The 21,724-nt window shown below is 41.7% G+C and overlaps 1 pseudogene; it reads left to right on the top strand.

Moving 5' to 3' along the window:
- The first annotated feature begins 17,130 nt into the window (after positions 1–17,130).
- On the top strand, positions 17,131–18,149 carry LOC112645661 (ubiquitin-like; annotated as a pseudogene).
- Positions 18,150–21,724: the final 3,575 nt, after the last annotated feature.

Below are 21,724 nucleotides of genomic sequence, written 5' to 3'. Positions count from 1 at the left end.
AAACTCAGCTTGGGTGGTGAAAGGAGCTTATTACAAATAACAATAAATGCTCCTTTCACCCCTGTAACTCAGGAAATTCCAAGGGTTTTAGGAGCTCTGTGCCAGGAACCTGGGACAGAAATCAAACATACATTTCTTATACTGCGTAGGCTCATCTAGCATTCAACCTCAAAGGGCCATGAGATCCTCCAATTCAAACCAACTATCCCACAGTAAGATCAACTAAGGCCCATTTCCTTTTCACCCCCAGAAACTCCCAGCCTATATAGTAGAGATTTCGATTTTGTTCCATAAACATTTCCTATAAGCCAATTCTGACTATTAGTCATTGTGGGACCTAGAAGAGTAAGACCTGGTTCATACCACTGACTAACACTGAAGAGCATTGTGCCTGCTGCATCCCGTTCAATCCTGTTAACTACCCTGTGCAATAGGACCCACTGTATAGACGAGGAGGACCTGAGGGTTCAATAGTTGAGGAAGGCCAAGGTCACAAGCTAGTAAGCTGTGGAAATGTCATTTGAGCTCAGGTCTAACTCCAGGGTCTGAGTTCTTGGCACCACTCTGCCTCCCAGCCACTGTGAGAGAGCAGACCACAGCGAAAAAACCACTGGCTCAGGATTAAAATAACCTGTAATCATCACTAAGAATGTGAGTCGGGTATGTCTGATATTGTGGCCCTGAGTGGGGGTGGCATCTCCGGCTCCTCTGAGTGGAGTTACTTTCAGTTACGGATGACATCATGGATGCAAGCACAAAAAAACGTTATATAATCGAAACAAATTGTTTCAAAAAGTTAAGTTTCACTCGAAATAAAACCTCATTAATTCAGATGCCACTAATTCATAATCAGTGCTATATTAATAGGAACCCGGCTGAATTTTACCTTTGCAGACACTTTCCTAATAAATCAGGAAATTAATCACATAGTTGTGTGAGATTTATTATACTCATTATCAGGTTCCAGAGCACTATATTATTCTCAATTAAAATTCTGCAATGCTACTTTGACTATTTTCATGATGACGATGATGATTTTTTTAATCCATGCTTGCAAAGCTTAATGGAAGGGCAAAATATAGTTCCTAGTATATGTAATATAGAGTTTTGAGATTAGAAATATTTATGCAGCAAGTATTTATTTTTACAAAATTTGCATAATCAGTTTAGCACGTTTATATTGTTTAATGCATATATACAGAAAAATCTATACTTTTGAGATATGTTCTGTATAATCCTTACAAAGAATGTGGTTCAGGTGGTTATTGCCTAGGTAATGACATCATTCATAATAAAAACTACAAGTTCTAAGACTCTAGTAGCATTGGGATTTAAAAGTTATTTAGCAATAAAGTTCTAGGGGAGATCCTAAGGGTTCTTCCAAGCTATAAATATGTCAAATGCTTCATATGTATAAAACAAATAATCTCCTTTATGGAGTATTTGCTGGACAAAAGGGCTTTTCCCTCTTATTATTTCAGGTCCACATGAGGTGTGAATCTCTAGGTCCACTGTTAAGTTGTTGAACCACAGGGACATCAACTGGGATGACGTGGGATGGGATGGGATGAACCTAAAATAAACACATTGGAAGTCCCCTATGTGGGCTTTCCTACCTGCTACCCCCCTCCAAAAAATCTGGGTCTCTGATCCCAGCTCTTAATAGTGTTCAAACGTTGGGGTGCCTGGGTGGCTAAGTGGTTAAGCATCCAACTCTTGATTTCAGCTCAGGTTATGATCTCAGGGTGGTGAGACTGAACCCCAAGTCCAGCTCTGAGCTGGGCATGGAGCCTACTTAAGATTCTCTCTCTCCCTCTGCCTCTCCACACCTGTTCTCCATCCTCACCTCTGTGCGTGCTCTGTCTCTCTCTAAAAAAAAAAAAAATTAAATGGAAGCCTGGGTGGCCCAGCGGTTAAGCATCTGTCTCAGCTCAGGGCATGATCCTGGAGTCCTGGGATTGAGTCCAATATCGGGCTTCCTGCATGGAGCCTGCTTCTCCCTCTGCCTGTGTCTCTGCCTCTCTTTCTCTGTGTGTGTGTGTCTCATGAATAAATAAATAAGATCTTTTAAATAAATAAATATAAATTTAAAAATACAAAATAATAGTGTTCAAAAGTTGCCAACAGGGGTGCCTGGGTAGCTCAGTCAGCTGACCATCTGACTCTTGATTTTGAATCAGGTCAAGATCTCAGGGTCGTGAGACTGAGCTTTGTGCTCAGCAGGGAGTCGGCTTCTCTCCCTGTTGGCTTCTCTCCCTGTTGGCTTCTCTCCCTCTCCCTCTATCCCTTCTCCTGCTTACATGTGCGCGCGCATGCTCTCTCTCTCTCAAATAAATAAATAAATATTTTAAAAAACACAAAAGTTGCCAACAGTAGTGACTAAAATACAGCTTGACCCTAGAGCAACCTAGTGAAATGGAGGCACATTTTGTAAAAATCAAAATGAAATTTAGTATGAGTGATTTAGAATGAAGAAAAAAGGGAGGAGGAATAAGAATAAATTTTGGTGGGAAATGAGCCCCTATGGTTTGAATGCAGCTAGCAAGGAGCTGTTCCTGGGGTGTAGAGGAGGTAAACACCTCCTCTACAGAGGTGGACCCCATCCTGGCTGATGCCACGGGACTCAGCTGTGAGGCCCCTGTCCTCCTTCAGTTGTCTCAGACCACCATTATAGAAGAACCTCAGGAATTCAGGTTTAGTGGATTTGGAATCTGAGAGACTTCACAAAATCATAAAACGTTAAGACTGAGAGATCTAAGCAAGTGCGCTACCCAAGCTCCTCATTTCACAGATGGTACAGATAAGGAAAGTGAGGACAAAAGATCTTAAGCGACTTGTCCAAGGCTATACAGTAAGTCCCCTAAGAAAACCTTCTCCTGGGGATCCCTGGGTGGCTCAGTGGTTTAGCGCCTGCCTTTGGCCCAGGGCGCAATCCTGGAGACCCAGGATCGAGTCCCCCATCGGGCTCCCGGGATGGAGCCTGCTTCTCCCTCCTCCTGTGTCTCTGCCTCTCTCTCTCTCTCTCTCTGTCTATCATAAATAAATAAATCTTTAAAAAAAAAAGAAAAGAAAGCCTTCTCCTCCCTACATGGTCCTTCTCCAACCTACATGGTCACTATAGTATAGTTGAATTGTGTCCGTTCCAAAAGATGTGCCCAAGACCCTAGCCCTGGTAACTGTGAGTGTGACATTATTTGGAAATAGGGTCTTTGCAGATGTAGTTCAGTTAAAATGAGGTCCCATTGGATTTGGGTGGGCTTTAATTCAACGACTGATGTCCTTATAAGAGGAGGGAGATTTGTTTTGTTTTGTTTTGTTTTGTTTTGTTTTTAGAGGAGGGAGGTTTGGATACAGACAGAGGAGAGAAGGAAAGAAGGTGATGACAGGTGGAGGTTGAAGTAATGTAGCTATAAGCCAAAGAGCACCAAGAATTGTGAGAAGCCGCGAGAAGCTGGAAGAGGCAAGGAAGGATCCTTCCCCAGCGCCTTCAGAGGGAGCATGGCCCTGAAAACACCTCTGAAGGATTTCTAGCCTCCAGAGCAGTGAGATAATAAATTTCTGTTGTTAAAGCCGCCCAGTTTGTGATAACTTGTTACAGCAGCCCCAGGAAACTAATACAGTCACATTCACATATAACAGCATCAAAACCCTGTCTGTGCTAAGGTAGCTTACAGTGACCTAACTCTCCAGTGAAGATTCATAACTGACCACAAACACACATCACAGAAAGTGTGTTTATTCAGCATTTGCCATTTTCTGAAGTGCCATACCTTACTTCATTTAGTCCTCATAACAACACAATATAATGTATAATTCACCCATTTTCAAGATGAACAAATAAAAGTCTGGAGAATGTTAAGGAACTTGCATAGAGTCAACAAACTAACTAGTAAAAGTTGAAGTTGGGAATCAAATCTGGGAGTGTGCACCTCAAAACCCAGGTTCTTAGCACTAGCTTAGGCCAGCTGCAAGTGGCAGGTCAGCCTGGACACTGAATGTACCAGAGTTGTGTAACACAGCAGCCCTGCACTGGGTCGTGGGATTTCAATAACTGTAAACAGTTGTCTAAAAGGAAGGGCCAGACATGCCAGAGTTGTTTAATAGGCCACTAAAATGTCAGATAGCAATCTGACTCTACGAGTTCACCTTCCTATCAAGCATTCCTCTGTATCTGGGCCTCCGCGTTCATTCATTCTTTCCTCCAATAAACATAGGCTACATGTCTTCATATGCCAGCTGCTCCCGTAAGTGCATTAGTGGCCACTCAGGGGATGAGACATTAGCTTTGTCCTGATAGAGCTTATAGGGAAGTTTTGGTAAAAGTTAAAAAGACTAGTTCTGTGCTGTGGTTTGTAGATGCTTGCCCTTTAGTGAATTTAGAATTTTCCCCTTAGTATTAAAAATGTAGCTCAGAAGAGCACCGGTTGGACCCTTTGAATTTCTTCTCACTTACCCAAAGGCATGGGAAAGAAAGCTCAGAAGCAGGAGATTGAAAACAGAGGAGCACATTTCCCAAGCATGCTCCAAGGAAAAGAGAATGAATTTGGTTTCACGCTCTTCACAGCTAGATTTTTGGGGCAAATAAGTGGTTTCAAGGCACAAGAAAGGCATGAAAACAGCAAAAGCAAAGACACAGGAGGCATGAAGTTTCACAGAATATGTAGAGAGCTTTGAGATTAATGCAGCCAAAGTAGTGTGTGTGTGTGTGTGTGTGTGTGTGTGTGTGTGTTCACCTGCTCCCAGGTACATATGCACAGACGTGCACACACAGGTGGTTGTAGGGGCAGTGTTGGCTGGTGGTGTTGGAAACGTAGATGGGTGCAGCTGAGCTCAGGTGTTTACCAAAAAGGCACACAGAACATGTAGTTGGAACAGAGTAGCTTAGAAGGGTGACTTGGGAGGAAGCCCTCATACGTAAACCGAGTCCTGTATTTCACACAGAACCAGCCCTGGGGGATAAGGGGAAGCTTTCTCTATTTTAACTGCAGTTTTAAATAAATAGGCTAAAAACTTTCCCAGGTATGCTAAGATCTGATGCCAATTAATTAAAGCCTTACTTTTAAACCTCATCCTTTCCCTCTTCTGCAGTCATCACCAGTAGCCTGACCTGAATAGAAAAGCTTCACAACTTTCACTGTCAAAATTTTTTAATTCTTAAAATTCTTCTACTACAAAATTAAGATCTCTTTCACTGTGATTTTTTTTTACAGGGTAAGAATTATTCCCCAAACATATCTATGTTACAAACTGCCAAAGAAAGGAATTTTGTCCAGCTTGAAGATTATTTCTCGACCAGAGGCTGGTAGATATTTTCTATGAAGAGCCAATGAGTCAATATTTTAAGTTGTGCAGGCCTTTTGGTTTCTGTCATGCCAACTGGGCAGTTTCTGTGTGAAAGCAGCCGTAGACGATACATAAATAAGTGAATGTGGCTGTGTTTCAGCGAAACTACAAAACGAGGCAGGAACAGATCTGGTTTATGTGCAATAGTTTGCTGACTCTTGCTCTAGCCACATAACCTTCCTCTTTTGCAGTCAAGGAAAGTTTAATCCACTTTTATAACTTGCCAATTTTAGTTATATTATCCCATTTTCTCCTCACTTTGATCGTTCAGATTAATATTTTCATACATATTTGTATAAGCAGTGACTTTCTTCATCCCTGGGGCAGTATCATATGGACTGGAAAGCATTCAAAAGAATGGCTTTACCATTTCACTTTCACTGTTATCAATAACACAGAGTCCCTTTAGTTCACTTGATTCTTTGTAGAAAATGTGAGTAGGCATTCAAAATGATGGCCCTCAGGGCACCTGGGTGACTCAGTTGGTCAAGCACCTGCCTTCAGCCTGGGTCATGATCCCATGGTCCTGGGATTGGCCCCCATGTCAGGCTCCCTGCTCAGCGGGGAGTCTGCTTCTCCCTCTCCCTGACTCCCATTCATTCTTGTTCTCTCTCTCTCTCTCTCAAATAAATAAATAAAATATTTTTTTGAAAAAAATCAATGCCCCTCTAAGGGAACAAGGTCATAGCACAGATAGCAGAGGGTATCACCAGCCTTGACTTTGTATATTAAGATTTCATTAAAACCATGGCTGGGAGGGGCTCCCAGCTGGCTCAGTCAGTAGAGCATGTGACTTGATCTCGAGCCTGAGTCTGAGCCTCACATTGGGTGTACAGATTACTTAAAAATAAAATAGATAGATGATAGATAGATAGATAGATAGATAGATAGATAGATAGATAGATAAAGAAGTGCCTGCCTGGAAATCTCTAGCTAGCTCAAATCTATGAGCTAGCAAGCCACACATCTCTTTAATCCACTCTACAAATTACTCCTAATCAGATAGTAAACAATATGGTTACCCTTCAGCTCATGGTAACAGAAAGAATCATGACTCAGAATCTTAGAATAAGGGACACTTGGGTGGCTCAGTGGTTGAGCATCTGCCTTCGGCTAGGTCATGATCCCAGGGTCCTGAGATCGAGTCCCACATCGGGCTCCCTGCGAGGAGCCTGCTTCTCCCTCTGCCTATGTCTCTGCCTCTCTCTCTCTCGTGAATAAATAAAATCTGTAAAAACAAACAAACAAAAGAATCTCAGAATCAAAAATTATCTGACAGGGGTAGGTCCCAATTACATGTGTGTCCCTTTAAGTAAAAGGAACAGAGTGGGGGCACATATGAATGCAAAATTGGGTACAAAAGTGAATTTTATTTCAAATGAGAAAACGAATTTCAACAACTATAAACTCTAAAAAGCTGGGAAATACTACAATCATTTATTTCAGATTACCTTTAGGGTTTCCTAAAGGTAATACTAAGATAATTCCTTTCTGTCACATTTAAAATTCTGGCTGGGTTTAAAGAGGACACTTATCACAATGAACACTGAGTAATGGATAGAATTGTTGAATCACTACATTATACACCTGAAACTAATGTGACATTATGGGAACTATACTGGCATTGAAAAACTTAATAAAAAATAGCAAAATAAAATTTTGGTTGGTTAACAGTTATGCAAAAATATTGAAAATTAATCTAGGGATCCCTGGGTGGTGCAGTGGTTTGGCGCCTGCCTCTGGCCCAGGGCGCGATCCTAGAGACCTGGGATCGAATCCCACATCGGGCTCCCGGTGCATGGAGCCTGCTTCTCCCTTTGCCTATGTCTCTGCCTCTCTCTCTCCCTCTCTCTCTCTCTCTCTCTCTCTCTGTGACTATCATAAATAAATTAAAAAAAAAAAAAGAAAATTAATCTAAAGTCAAAGAATACACAAATGCAATTTGAATACTTTTATAATTGATGTTACATTGAAGGAGTGACATAGTGTGTCATCAAATTATTCTTTGTGTAAGAGCCCTGTCACTGGGCTTTCTCTTTTGCCTTTGTCACTTGTTTTTTCAGGCTATTCTGCTGTGTTGTGGCAATTTTGCATGCTATTTCATCCGGAACCACCAGACTTTGTCAGGACAAGACGTGTCAGATATTCTAAAATTCAATCTGATATGCTGGAATACATAAAAACATGCAACTTCACAATGAATTGTACTCATTTCCAGCACTACTACACATGTGTTTTCTACAAACCCTGGAATTCTGATAAATTCTGTTTCAAGAAATTCCTAGAAAAAATATTAAGTTGCAGTCAAAAATAGTGGTGGGGCAGCCCAGGTGGCTTAGTGCTTTAGCGCTGCCTTTAGCCTGGGGTGTCATCCTGGAGACCCGGGATCGAGTCCCACATCGGGCTCCCTACATGGGGCCTGCTTCTCCCTCTGCCTGTGTCTCTGTATCTCTCATGAATAAATAAATAAATAAAATCTTTAAAAAAAAATAGTCAGTGGTCAGGGTGCCCGACTAGCTCGGTCAGTGGTGTTTGAGACTTTTGATTGTGGGGTTATGAGTACAAGCTCCACGTTGGGTGTGTGGAGATTATTTAAAATCTTAAAAAAAAAAAAAAAAGTCAGTGGCCCTAATTGATCGTGATACAGAGATCTGCATGTTTATGGAAATGTGTGCCCATGCAACATATTGAGAGGCCTTGAAAAGGTCTGTGAAGAGGCTCACAAGTTTCAGCTGCATTATTATCATGGTAAGCCCACCTCTGACCTTCAAAAGCACTTAGTTTAGGTTTCATATCAATCATGTATCCCTGGTGGTTAACCAGCCTCTATAAAACACCCCCTATGATACTGAGTCTATTACATCCTAATTCCATTTTTAGGCATTGTATTAGGGTTCTCCAGAGAGATAGAACCAATAGGATAAAAAGAAATTTATTAAAAGAATTGGCTTGGGATGCCTGGGTGGCTCAGTGGTGGAGTGTTCAGCTCGGGGTGTGGTCCTGGGGTCCTGGGATCGAGTCCCACATCGGGCTCCCTTTGGGGAGTCTGCTTCTTCCTCTGCCTGTGTCTCTGCCTTTCTCTCTGTTTCTCATGAATAAATAAATAAAATCTTGAAAAAAAAATAATAATTGGCTCAGCAGTTACAGGCGAGAAATCCCACGATCTGCTGTCTGCAAGCTGAAGAACCAGGAAAGCCAGAGCTTTAATTCCAAGACTGGAGGCCTGAGAACCAGGAGCATCCATGTCTGAGAGAAGGAGAAGACGGATGTCCTGGATGTCCTGGATGTCCTAGCTGAAGCAGAGGCAGTGAATTCTGCTTCTGCCTTTTGATTCTATTTGGATTTTCAACAGATTGGATGATCTTCACCCACTTAGGTGAAGGTGATCTTTACTCAGTCTGCTGATTAAAGTACTAATCTCGGGGATCCTGGGTGGCTCAGCGGTTTAACACCTGCCTTCGGCCCAGGGCGCCATCCTGGAGTCCTGGGATCAAGTCCCGTGTTGGGCTCCCTGCATGGAGCCTGCTTCTCCCTCTGCCTGTGTCTCTGCCTCTCTCTGTCTCTCATGAATAAATAAATAAAATCTTTAAAAAAAAAAAAAGATAAAGTGCTAATCTCTTGTGGAAACACTCCTAAAGACACACCCAGAAATAATATTCTACCAGTTCTCTGGGCATCCTTTCAGTCAATTTGACACATAAAATTAATCGTCATGGGCATCTTAAGTTATTCTAGAATTCTTCCTTATGCTAAACCAAAACCTGCCTCATAATAACTACTATCTAGTGGTCCTAAGTCTCCTTTTCTATGTTTTAAGTTTATTTATTTATTTATTTATTTATTTATTTATTTATTTATTTATTTATAAGTAATCTCTATGCCCAATGTGCCCAACGCACAACCCCAAGATCAAGAATTAAATTCTCTTCCAACTGAGCCCACCAGGCGCCCTCTACGTCTCCCTTTTGAATAGTAGGTAAATCTGACCACTCACAGTCATCCAACATTTGAAGACTGTGGTTACATCATCCACTGTTTTTTTTTTAAGATTTTATTTATTTATGTGAGAGAGAGCACAAGCATGAGTATGGGGTGGGTTGGGGGGGAGTGGGAACAGAGGGAGAAAGAGAAGCAGACTCCCTGCTGAGCTGGGAGCCTGACATGGGGCTCAATCCTGGAATTCCAGGATCATGACCTGAGCTGAAGGTAGATGCTTAACCAACTGAGCCACCCACACACCCCTATCCACCCCTATCCTACAAGTTGGGTTCTGTAGGAGGCAGACTCTGTCATAAGGACTTTATTCAAATGCAAGTAGTTCATCTAGGATGTGGTTCTAGGAAGCACCAATAGGGAGGGGAGTGGGGAATTGAGAGGGAAGAGAAAGCAGCCAACAGGGTGTTACCAAGCCAATGACCACTATGAACAACCTGCGCTTTTTCCTTGGGTAACTCTGGAAGCCAGTGTAGAACACCAGCCTCAGAGTTATCCCACTTAAAGAGTGAGGAAGTTAGGGATTTATACAGCAATGCCCATCAGTTATTAGTTGAGGGCTGCTCTTGAGAGAGACTGGGCTCCAGCTTTCAGAGAAAGTCCTGGAAGAGATGCATAGGCTAGCAGCTGGAACTCAGCCAGCCTGCGCTTCATGGTCAGATCTAGGGCAATATGGGCAGCACATTCTCCAGGTCAGAATGCCCAGGAGTCTTAGAGGTTTCTGCACACACAGAACAGCTAGGGGTCTTCTCTTCCATTCTGTTCTATCAGATGGTTTTGCCTTTTCCTTCTTTTGTGCGTGTGTGTGTGTGTGTGTGTGTGTTTTGACTTAGAACTGAACATTATGCTCCATGTGTGGTCTTGCCTTCTCATTCCCTAAATTTCTGGCCCACAAAGAATATACACAACATAAAATAGGCAGCATCATTGATTAAAAAATAATAATAATCAAGTCCAGCCATGAAAACACCCAAGAGAATTTAAGCACATTTGACAACAGTGGAGTGGGCTTGGGATGGTTCTGATGCAGCATGTCTACTAGGGCCCCTGTGTGGGTTTTACTGATGCATCCCCCTGGCAACTGGGAAATTCTATTTTCTTTAAAAATTCCAGACAGATTCACTCTTTCCTTGTCACCTGTCACCTAAAAGGATATTCTTTAGGGCTGTCATGTAAGCAAGATCTAAGTCTGAACTATGGAGAATGCATAAACAACTGTTTTTATTAGATAACCAAAAATAGTAAGCTCTTTGCCATAAAGTGACAGAATTATGTACGGTGATTCATTACTGTAGAGGTTTATTTTTTAAAGATTTTATTTTTAAGTAATCTCCACACCCAGTGTGGGCCTTGGAATCACAACTTCAAGATCAAGAGTTGCATGCCCTATGGACCAAGCCAGCCAGGCACCCCCATTACTGTGGCAGTTCTAAAATACACTTACAATTCTTTGCTATTCCTATGTTATAAGTTGGTTCTTAATTGCCTTCCCTTTGAGTGTGGGTTATATTTTGGTTCTAATAAAGAGAATGTGACAGAAGCAACCACTTAGGAATTCTGAGTAAGCCGTAACAGGCATTGTGGCTTCCTCCTTACTCTCAGGCTACTCTCTCAAGGAAGCTAGCTACCATGTTGTGAAAACACTTGAGCAGCCCCATGGAGAAGTCCACATGTCAAGTAACTGAGGCTTCCACCCAAGGAGAGCAAGGGGAACAAGTCATCTTAAAAGCAGGTCATCTGGGCCTAGTCAAGCCTTCAGATGACGCCTGTTCTGGTTGACTTCTTGACAGCCACCTCATGAGAGATCCTGAGCCAGGATCACCAGCTAAGTCATTCCTGGATTCTTGACCCTCAGAAATTGTGAGGGAGAACACATAATTGGGTTTTCCTTTTGAAGCTGCTATGTTTGGGTGTCATTTGTCTCACAGTAATAGAGAACTGCTACATGGAGAACACATGCACAGCCGATTGGTCTTGTTAGATAATCAAAACTTGCCTGCTCTTTACCTGAAAGTCGTAGAGTTCCATCTTGTGATTCATTGCCATAAAACTTCCATTTTCCTCTAGTTCTTTTTTTTTTTAATTTTTTTTAAAGATTTATTTATTTATGAGAGAGAGAGAGAAAGAGAGAGGCAGAGACACAGGAGGAGAGAGAAGCAGGCTCCATGCCCGGAGCCCGATGTGGGACTCGATCCCGGGACTCCAGGATCATGCTCTGGGCCAAAGGCAGGCGCCAAACCGCTGAGCCACCCAGGGATCCCCTTCCTCTAGTTCTTAATGAAATTCTAAATCATTTATCAATAACCTTCCATTACCATTTCTTGAATTGCACACGTTTTTAACCTATCGTACCCTGCCCCAAATCTCAGCAATGTGAACGCTACTGAAGACTGCACCACCAGCACTTAAATCCCATCATTGGATGGCCCTGCCACCTGGCCCCAGGAGCTAGAGAATAAATGTCTTACTTAGAATAGGGCAAAGGTGGTGGGCATTAGGGCAAGGTTTTATTTTGATATGTTTCATTAATTAACTCTTTTATCTTTCTTTTCTTAGCTCCTTTCACAAATGATTTTTTAATAGCAACATGTGAAATGCAACTGATTTGGCTCTAGCCCATAAAAATGTCTTCCTGTCTTTGGTGCCTTGCAAGCAAAAGCCAATCCCACGGACTCTGGCCAATTAGTGTCTCAGCAGGGAAGTATTTCTACGTAAGGCAAGGGTTCCCTGTGCCTTCCAGGCTGCTATGGGGAAGTAATAAAATAGTAAATTATGGCTGGGTGGAGAGCTAGCCTTTGGTCCTTGATCCTGCTTCTCTGACAATAGCCAATAGGCTTCTACTTGTGGTAGATTGAACTTACCTTGTTTCCTTTTTTTCCCCCAAACAGCTGTAGTTGCAAGTTATTGCTTGCCAGAACTTATTTCTCTCATACCTGTTCTAACATTTATCTATGAGCAAGAAAAAGCTGACGGAAGGAAACAGATATTTTGCTGGTCTCAGATTATAGGTGACTTAAAGGATTGAATTCATACTGACACCATGATGGAATCAAGAATATTTTTTCCTACAGTTATGTCCGAACTAGAGAGTGAAATAGACTGCTGGCTGTGGGTATAAGTATATATGCTCCAGGTTCTTAAATTATTTGCGTCATTTAGAACGTCCAAGTCAATTAAAGCATGGCTCAGCACGGTTACTGGATTGTAATTATCCCTCAAAAGATATGCATGTTTTACCTGGCAATAAAAATTCTCAGGGTGAGTGAGTGAGTTTGTGAGAATCTCAGCTGGTGGATTTGCACCTCTGATCCTTGCCATTCAGCTGCCCTTAAGTCCAGACACCACCATACCACTGCCCAGTTTGAGCTTCTTACATTTGGATGTTTATCTGTGGGCCTTTCTTGACTTCCCAATTCTCATTTTAAATCGAAACATTGCAAGCCAAGCCAAATTAGTCTATTTCAAGGGTGTATTCCCATCTCTTCTACTGTTCTGTAATTATGAGTCGGGTCCAAGATGATTTGGAATCTTGTGCCAATCCTGAAGTTATTCCAAATTGCGTATTTTGGGGATGAGTCTTAGAAAGTCTGGCACACAGTAGGCACTCAGTAACGTTTATGGACTCCTGGTATATACACATGGTACTTTTTTTTGCTGAGACAATTTTCTATTTTCAATAGACAGTAGAGGCAAGATATTCCTGGCACATGACACAGTGACTTGGGTGACTCTGATAACAGGGATTCCTGGAAGGGTTGATTTCTTCCAGTTCCTTTATTATCATATCATCTCCTAGTCTTAATTGATTTTCTCAAAGATCTACAGATATTAGAATAAATATGCTGGGGCCTTAATAGTGACCTAGTCCATAAGGATATGGAATTCAGTTGTCTATCCAAGACTTCTCACTACCTGAGCTAGAAGAGCCTTTCTAACACATCCTCTTGTATGGCCCCGGGTACTAACATGATAGCTTGGTTCTCAGGGTTTTCTTTTAATAAAATGAAAGAGGATGGGGAAGTAAGAGAAATAAGAGAAAGGGCCCTTGAACCCCCAAATTTGGCATATTCATATGAACATAAAAGAAGGAAAAGATACAATGCCTAAATTGAACTTTAAAAATTCATCCTAGCAGTGTTGTTGTTGTTGTTTTTTCCCCTTCATAAACTGAAATCTTCCTATCTCCTTATTTTGGTGAAAGAGATGAGAAAGATTGATGAAAGCACCTTTCTTGCCAAAGTCCTCTCTGTCAGTTCAGAGCAAGGAAAATTAAAATACCAAACAAATGCATCCATCATGATACACTTCTTGTCTCCTTTTCATCTTTCTTCTACTTCCTAGGTTACTAATTTCTCAGTCACCTTGTCTTCACTCCCAGTCTGATGGGGAGCATATTTATAACACTTAATACTTGCTATATCTACAGATACTGGGGCTTCAGTACTTAGTGTCTACTATATACATAGGATCTCAAAAAGTTTCAAGATATTAATTAACTGTCTCAAGCTATTTCAGAAATTAGAAAGGGCGCCTGGGTGGCTTAGCCGGTTAAGCATCTGACTCTTGATTTTGGGTCAGGTCATGATCTTGGGGTGATAAGATGGAGCCAACATCAGCCTCCCCACTCAGCAAGGAGTCTGCTTGAGAGCCTCTTCCTCTGCTCCTCCCCCACTCATTCTCATTCTCTCTCTCTCTTTCTTTCTCTCTTTCTCAAATAAATGAATAAATCTGTTTTAAAAAGAAATCAGGGGCACCCGGGTGGCTGGGTAGGTTAAGCATCTACCTTCAGCTCAGGTCATGATCCAAGGTCCTAGGATTGAGCCCCAAATCAGGTTCCCTGCTCAGCTGGAACCTTGCTTCTCCCTCTCTCTCTGCTGCCTACCCCCTGTGTTCTCTCTCTCTCTCTCTTCCCCTCTCCTCAAATAAATAAGTAAATACAATTTTTTTAATTAAAAAAAATAGAATAGGTAAGAAAAGTGAGCTTTAGAAAATCAAAGGATAACTATTGCCACTAGTAAAAACTTGAGGATTTCATCAGGACACTAAGGCTGCCTATCACATTCAACCATTGGCTGCTTGACGATAGGCACGGGTATCAGTCAGTGTAAGTTAGGTTACACTGTGGTAACAAACAATCTTTAGAACTAAGATCACTCTCCACTTACACCACATGTTCATCACAGGGTGGTTGTGGCTTTGGGCCACGTCATCCCTACTGTCAGATGGAGGCTAATGGAGCAGTTTCTACCTTGGATCTGGCCAGTTTTGTGGCAGAGGGTAAAGAGCACATGGAAAATAATATGCTGGCTCTTAAAGCTTTTCTCCAGAAGTGGCCATGTCATTTCCACTCTCAGTCTGTTGGCTGGAACAAGATCAATGGCTTTGTCAAAGGGACAGGGACATAGTCCTTTCACAAGGGAGGGGCAGCAGGTATTGTGCGTGTTATACGATCTCTCCTAGTAAGAGGTCTCTGTTCTCTCACTTGTGAAAAAAGTTTGCCCTAAGTTAACTCCCGGATAAAGCTTATGATCTAATAATTCTGGAACCACTTGGCAATAAAGGAGGGTAGTATTATAGCTGTTGCTCATACCTGCCCTCTCTAAGTATCATAAATGCAATGATTCCTCATAAAAGCAACAGGCGAAGTTAGGAATGGTTTTTTGTTCAAGTCATGGTTGGTCCACTGTTTCTGGAAGATGCTTACCAGCAACGACCAGCATTCTTTCCAACTCAAAATTCTATGAAACTCTAACACAGAGGAAGTCAACAGAGGCTGAGAATTCTATGAAAACACTCAAGCCACGGTTTTCTTTAAAATGTATCTGCTTCATAATTATACTTAAAATCTCAAAATACTAATCTGGCTTTTCACTGGCATCTTTGCCCGTCAGGTTACTTTATGTAGGAGGAAATCTTAGAACCCCACCCACTCTTGGCTTGTGCAGGCAAAACCCATGGGTCGGTCTCTGGTTCCCATTCAATTTGTATTTAGAGAGTCACATTATTTACCTGATTATATTAAAATGGGAGGCTGTTACAGATACAATTCTTACCAAAAAAAAAATCTGGGGGTGCCTGGATGGCTCATTTGGTTGATCATCTGACTCTTGGTTTCAGCTTAGGTCATGATCTCGGGGTCATGGGATCAAGCCTCCAAGTTGGGGTCCCCGCTCAGCAGTCTTTTTGCGATGCTCTCTCCCTCTGCCTCCCACCACTTGTGCTCATGCTCTCTCTCTATCTCTCTCTCTCTCTCGTAAATAAATAAATAAGATATTTTTAAAATCTGGGGTACCCGCTGGCTCAGTGGGTGGAGCATGTAACCTTGATCTCAGTGTCATGGGTTCCAGCCCTAACAGTGATTAGAGATTGCTTTAAAAAAATAATAATAATAATCTAAGAACAGATGTTGAGGGAAGGAAAAAGTCAAGTTACTAAAAAGTGATTTACATATTATAGGTGAGTATGGCTTATCTGAAATCCTTAGAGCCAGATATATTTAAGAATTCATAATTTTGGGGATCCCTGAGTGGCTCAGCAGTTTAGCGCCTGCCTTCAGCCCAGGGCGTGATCCTGGAGTCCTGGGATCAGGTCCCTCATCGGGCTCCCTGCATGGAGCCTGCTTCTCTTTCTGCCTGTGTCTCTGCCTCTCTCTCTCTCTCTCTCTCTGTCTCTCATGAATAAATAAAATCTTTAAAAGAAAAAGAATTCATAATTTTCAGGTTTCAGAAAGGTAATACAGTCCATATACCATATATTATTTAACAACTCATCAAGCTGTGAGGCTGGATCCATAATCAAATATATTAAGTATTCCAGCATCAAAAATTTATCAAATATAAATGCACACAAGTATAGAAAATAAAGACAATAAATAACTTTATATGTGTTCGGATCTGATTTTTTTTTTCCAGATGAGTTTGCTGCAAGCTTATAATAAAATTCTGGGTTTTCAGAGCTTTGAGAATTTGGGAATTGTGGATAAGAGTCTGTGGATTTGTATTTTATTCAGTATTTAAGATAGTCCTATTTAGTGATCTATAGAGTATATTAAGTGAAAAAAAAAGCAAGGTAGAGAAAAGCATGTATAATACGCTACCTTTATCTTGCGGGGGAGGAAGTGAATATTTGCTTATATTTGTAAAATTTGCTTATACTGAAAAGAAAAAGGAAGAGGAAGAGGAGAAGCAAGAAAAGATAAACCAAAAACTAAAACAGTGGTAGTGATGTGGAGAACAAAGGCAAAAGAAATGTAGAAAAAAAGTAAATCTTATAACTTGCAGCTCACTGACAGGTCCTTGGGACAAGCAGAGTGCCCTTCTTCTTCCAGGACCTCATCTGCTTCAAGGTTAATGCTTTGCTAGGGGCAAAAAGCAACCTGACATTAGCCCGACCTCCAGGATCCTATAAATCTTCTTTAACATATAAAAAAAAAAATCCCCTTGGAAACTTCCTTTGCCTCTGCCCCTCCCCAAGATACATGTTGGCAATCATCCTCCAATCATATGGCCCACTGATCTACGTCTAAAGGGTCTCATCACTACTGTTTTACTAGACAGTTAAGGAGTACGTGGTCTTAACAGTCGCCAGCCCATCCAGGTCCAGAAGCCTTGCTTCCAAATTCCTTAGAGACTTACACTATCCCTAACACCTTCCCAACTTAAAAGTATATAACCAGCCACTCCTCATAATCCCAGAGCAACTCTTTCTGCCCACGGGTCCTGTCCTGGCATTTAACAAAACCACCTTTTTATATTAAACAACAAAAAACACAAAACACCTTTTTTTCCCCGAAAGATGTCCCAAGAATTCTTTTTTGATCGTTCACTCCCCAACCCCAAAACATTTCACATCAAAAGTATGGGAAACGAAATGGAGACGATTGGGCTCAAAACTGGCCTTCTATGAATATACCTTGACTGTAAAGCACATTTAAGTTTTAAAAATATGTAATCCTTAAAAATCTGAAGCACAATGAAGTGAATGAATGGGTTTCTGGAGAATCAACCCAGCAGCAGAACTTCACCCAAGGATCGAGCCGTGACTCTAAACCACAGAATTTAAATGAACATCCTTTAGGGAATGTAACCTAAGGACAAAACAAACTATTAAAAAAATCAAACTTTCCATTTATCACATTGTTGGTGGTAGTGTTGCAATTATTATTCTGAAACTATTGTCTATATTTTGGATAAAGCAAATGAGTAAGTATGATGGTTTGAGTTGGGAACCAGGCTTTTATTTTGTTGTTGTTTTTATTTTTTAAAGACTTTATTTATTTATTTATTAATTTATTTATTTATTTATTTGACAGAGAGAGCACAAGGAGAGGGGAGTGGTAGGTAGGCAGAGACAGAGGGAGAAGCAGGCTCCCCACTGAGTGGTAAGCCCTACTGGAGGCTGGATTCCAGGATTTGGGAATTACGACCCAAACCGAAGGCAGGTGTTTAACTGACTGAGCCACCCAGGAGCCCGGAGAACCAGGATATTACAATCGGAGTAACTGAATTTGAATTGGAAGCATCCGTCCTGTCCGACTACAACATCCAGAAGGAGTCCACTCTGCACCTGGTCCTTCACCTCAGGGGGGCATGCAGATCTTCGTGAAGACCTTGACTGGTAAGACCATCACCCTGGAGGTGGAGCCCAGTGACACCATCGAGAATGTCAAAGGGAAGATCCAAGAAAAAGAGGGCATCCCCCCTGACCAGCAGAGGTTGATCTTTGCCGGCAAACAGCTAGAAGATGGGTGCACCCTGTCCGACTACAACATCCAGAAGGAGTCCACTCTGCACTTGGTCCTGCGGCCAAAATGAAAGGAGAATATATCTGATGACAAAAACAAAGGCATAAAAAATGTAGATAAAATTAAGTTTCAACTTACAACTTGAAGCCCATTGACAAATGCTTGAGGCCCAGGAGAGTAAGACATTCCTCAAGGAACTCTCAACAACCTAATGTTAATGCTTTGCTAGAGGCAAAAAGCAACCTTAGCAAACCTTAGCTTGCCAATAGCCAGATCCCAAACCCTGTAAGTCATATGAAAATCTTTTTGGAAACTTCTTTCATCCCCCCCCACCTCCAACTTAAAAATATATATCAATTGCTCTTCACAATCCCAGTGCCGTACTTTCTGTCCACAGGTCCTGTCCCCCTGCTCTAATAAAACCACCTCTTTGCACCAAAAACATTTCAAGAATTCTTCCTTGAGAAGAATGAAAGAAGAAAAAAATGAGAAGGAAAAGCAATACTTACAAGAGACTTAATAAACATGCCAACCAATGATTGAGACATATATTTCCTTGTTCTACCCATTGATTAAACCCTAAAAGCAATGGCCAACTCCAGTAATGAGCACTGGAAAGCAATAAGATGATGGTTTCCAAATACAGCCTCCCATGAAAGGGAACAGGGCTTGTTGGAGATACCTGAGTCCAGGTCTGAGGTAGGAAATGTATAATACAAGCCTGGAACTTTTCTCATCCCTGAAGAAGGAAGCCCACTGGTGTTCTGTCAAAATGAGTTGGGGCAAACTTGAAGCTTCCAGTGGCCTGACCTGGGACAATTACAGCATCAGTAAGACTAACTACCGCGGACTTAAACTGATCAAATACGTTTCAATCTATGAAACAAACTTGCTTTTAGAGGATGCTACCAACGACATATTCTTTTTGAAAACAGGTAAATAAAGGGAAAGAATGAAGCATTTAATCTACCTTTCCAGTGCTATCTATCTCTGGGTTACCAAATAATTGATGAGGAGACATTTCTCTTTACAGAAAAAATTATCCTGCTAGGAAATAAAGAAAGAATGGCAAAATTAGAATAACCCTCTTTTGCAATTCCTAATTAAAAAATTAACCCAGGCATCGCTCATCGATGGCTGTTAGCATAACAAAAAGATAATTGGATGCTATGTTCTTATGTTCTTTGGAATGGAAGTCACAAAAAATGTATCTGAACCTGACCAAGACTTTAAATTTAATTACCAATTTATAGCCAAATACAGGGGATAGAGAAAGATATAAAATGATAACATGGGGACGCAGTAGACAAAATATTGTGTATTAAGCATATTTTATTCCAATATTTTGACCTCTGGTGTCTTACTGACCTCGGGAGACTGTCCTCCTAGGGTTAACCAATCCCTAGCAATGGTAAACAACTTACCTCTCAAGCCCACCTTTCATATGCAAACTGACCAATGCAGAGCCACCCCACCCCCATCTTCCACTGGGTTTTCACAATTCAGGGAAACACTCCCTTGCCTTAGTCACACCAAACAACTAGAGATCGTCCGTAGGTCCCAGAGCCTGTTGAAATGAACCCAGCTAGCCAATCTTGCTTACCCTGCCTCGCCTTGCCCACAGACCACTATAAAGGCTCTTGCCCCCATTTTCCTCCATCCTTCCACCTCCCAACTGACACTGATGCTTCCAGGGTGGCTTCTTCCGCCTGGCATGTCCCCTCCTCTTGGGGGTATCTCCAGATCTGTTGGCCTCCCCAAACCTGAACAATAATAAACTCTACATTTGAAAGCACCTTGCCCGTCGGAAACCTCTATAAGACAAATGACAAACAATCACAACAGAATTGAAAGGAAGGAAGGGAAGAAGAAAAGAAAAAAAGATACATAGCAAGGGAGTAAACTAAGAGGGAGAGAAAAACTTAAGTTAAATGAGTCCTAAAAATTACATCAATCAATTGCAAAGTATGGACCAGATCTTCCTCTGAATTCAAACCAATGCTTAAAAGCATGATGCGACTTAATGGAGAAAAGTGAACACTGACCGACCAGCTGACATTTGATGTTATGAAATTACTGATCATATTTTTAGGGGTGATTATGGAATTGTTGTTACAGTCTTAAATATTTTATTTATTTTTAAAGAATTTATTCATTTATTCATGAGAAATACAGAGAGAGAGGCAGAGACACAGGCAGAGGGAGAAGGAGGCTCCATGCAGGGAGCCCGACGTGGGACTCAATCCCAGGTCCCCAGGATCACCCCCTGGGCTGAAGGCCGGCAGCAAACCACTAAACCACCCAGGGATCCCCTATTTATTTATTTATTTATTTATTTATTTATTTATTTGTTTATCCTATTTATTTATTTTTAAGCAAACTCTTTGTCCACCATGGGGCTCAAACTCACGACCTCAAGATCGGAAGTCACATGTGGGGCTCAAACTCACGACCATGAGATCAAGAGTCACATGCTCTACCAACTGAGCCAGCCATTCGCTCCTGTGCTAGGTTAAAAAGAGACTTAATCTTTTACAACAATCTGGAATGGGGGGAAGGGTGTTAGATAAAAAGTAGGAAAAAGTAAGATTGGCTTCAAGTGATAGGTGTTGAAGCAGGGTTATGAACACAGAGGGGTTAGAATGTATATATACTATTCTGTTTATGGAATATTCATAATAAAAATAAAAATCCTTTGAAGAAGCTTTTCTTTTCTTTTTTTTTTTTTTTTAGATTTTATGTATTCATTTGAGAGCAAGAGAGAAAGAGAGAGTACCCATAGGAGAGGGAGAAGCAGGATCCCCACTAGGCAGGGAGGTGGGGGCTCCATCCCAGGAATGAAGTTTTGGATTACAGGTGAGGTTTGATGGGGTGAAGTCTGGAGCCGATGACCAAGAAAGAATTCTTGAGATGTCTCTGGTACAAAATGGTGGTTTTATTAAAGCCCGGGGACAGGACCCGTGGGCAGGAAGAGCAGCTGCCCCAGGCCTGTGAAGAGTGGCTGATTATATACCTGGGAGTTGGGAGGGGTTTGGGGATAGTGTACTGTCTAAGGAATTTTGGAAGCAGGGTTTCCAGGACCTTGAGGGGCTAGCTATTGTTGGGAAAAGATCACTTATTACCGTCTAATAAAACCTTAGTCATGAGACCCTTCAGATGTATATCAGCGGGCCATATGCTGGCGGGATGATTGCCAACACATGTCTTGGGGGGGCTTAGAGATAAAGGAAATTTCTAAAGGAACTTTAGTAGGCTTACAGGATCCTGGGGGTCAGGTTAAGATTGCCTTTTGCCCTCAGCAAAGTATGAACATTGAGGCAGTTGAGTCCGTAGAGGAATGTTCCTCTGCCTGTTTCAAGGACTTGTCAATGTGCTTTGTCCTCAGCTAGTCCTCTGTTCCCCATCACCAGGACCCTGGGATCATGACCTGAGCTTCGCAAAGACAGACACCTAACCCACTGAGCCACCCAGGCATTCCTGAAGAAACTTCTTTGAAGAACATGTTCAATGGCCCAAATTTTTAGAAAAGATAAATGAATTCAGAATGACTAAATAACTTGCCCAACTGCTGATACATGGTGGACCCAGAGCCCAAATCCAGGTATGCCCGACCCCCCAAACTCTGCCCTCCCAAGTGAAAAGAGA

This window comes from Canis lupus, chromosome 1 (assembly GCF_003254725.2).
Source record: "Canis lupus dingo isolate Sandy chromosome 1, ASM325472v2, whole genome shotgun sequence".
NCBI classification, from domain to species: Eukaryota; Metazoa; Chordata; class Mammalia; order Carnivora; family Canidae; genus Canis; species Canis lupus.
The sequence above is the reverse complement of the archived record's forward strand: the minus strand, read 5'-3'. Positions and strand labels throughout refer to the sequence as shown.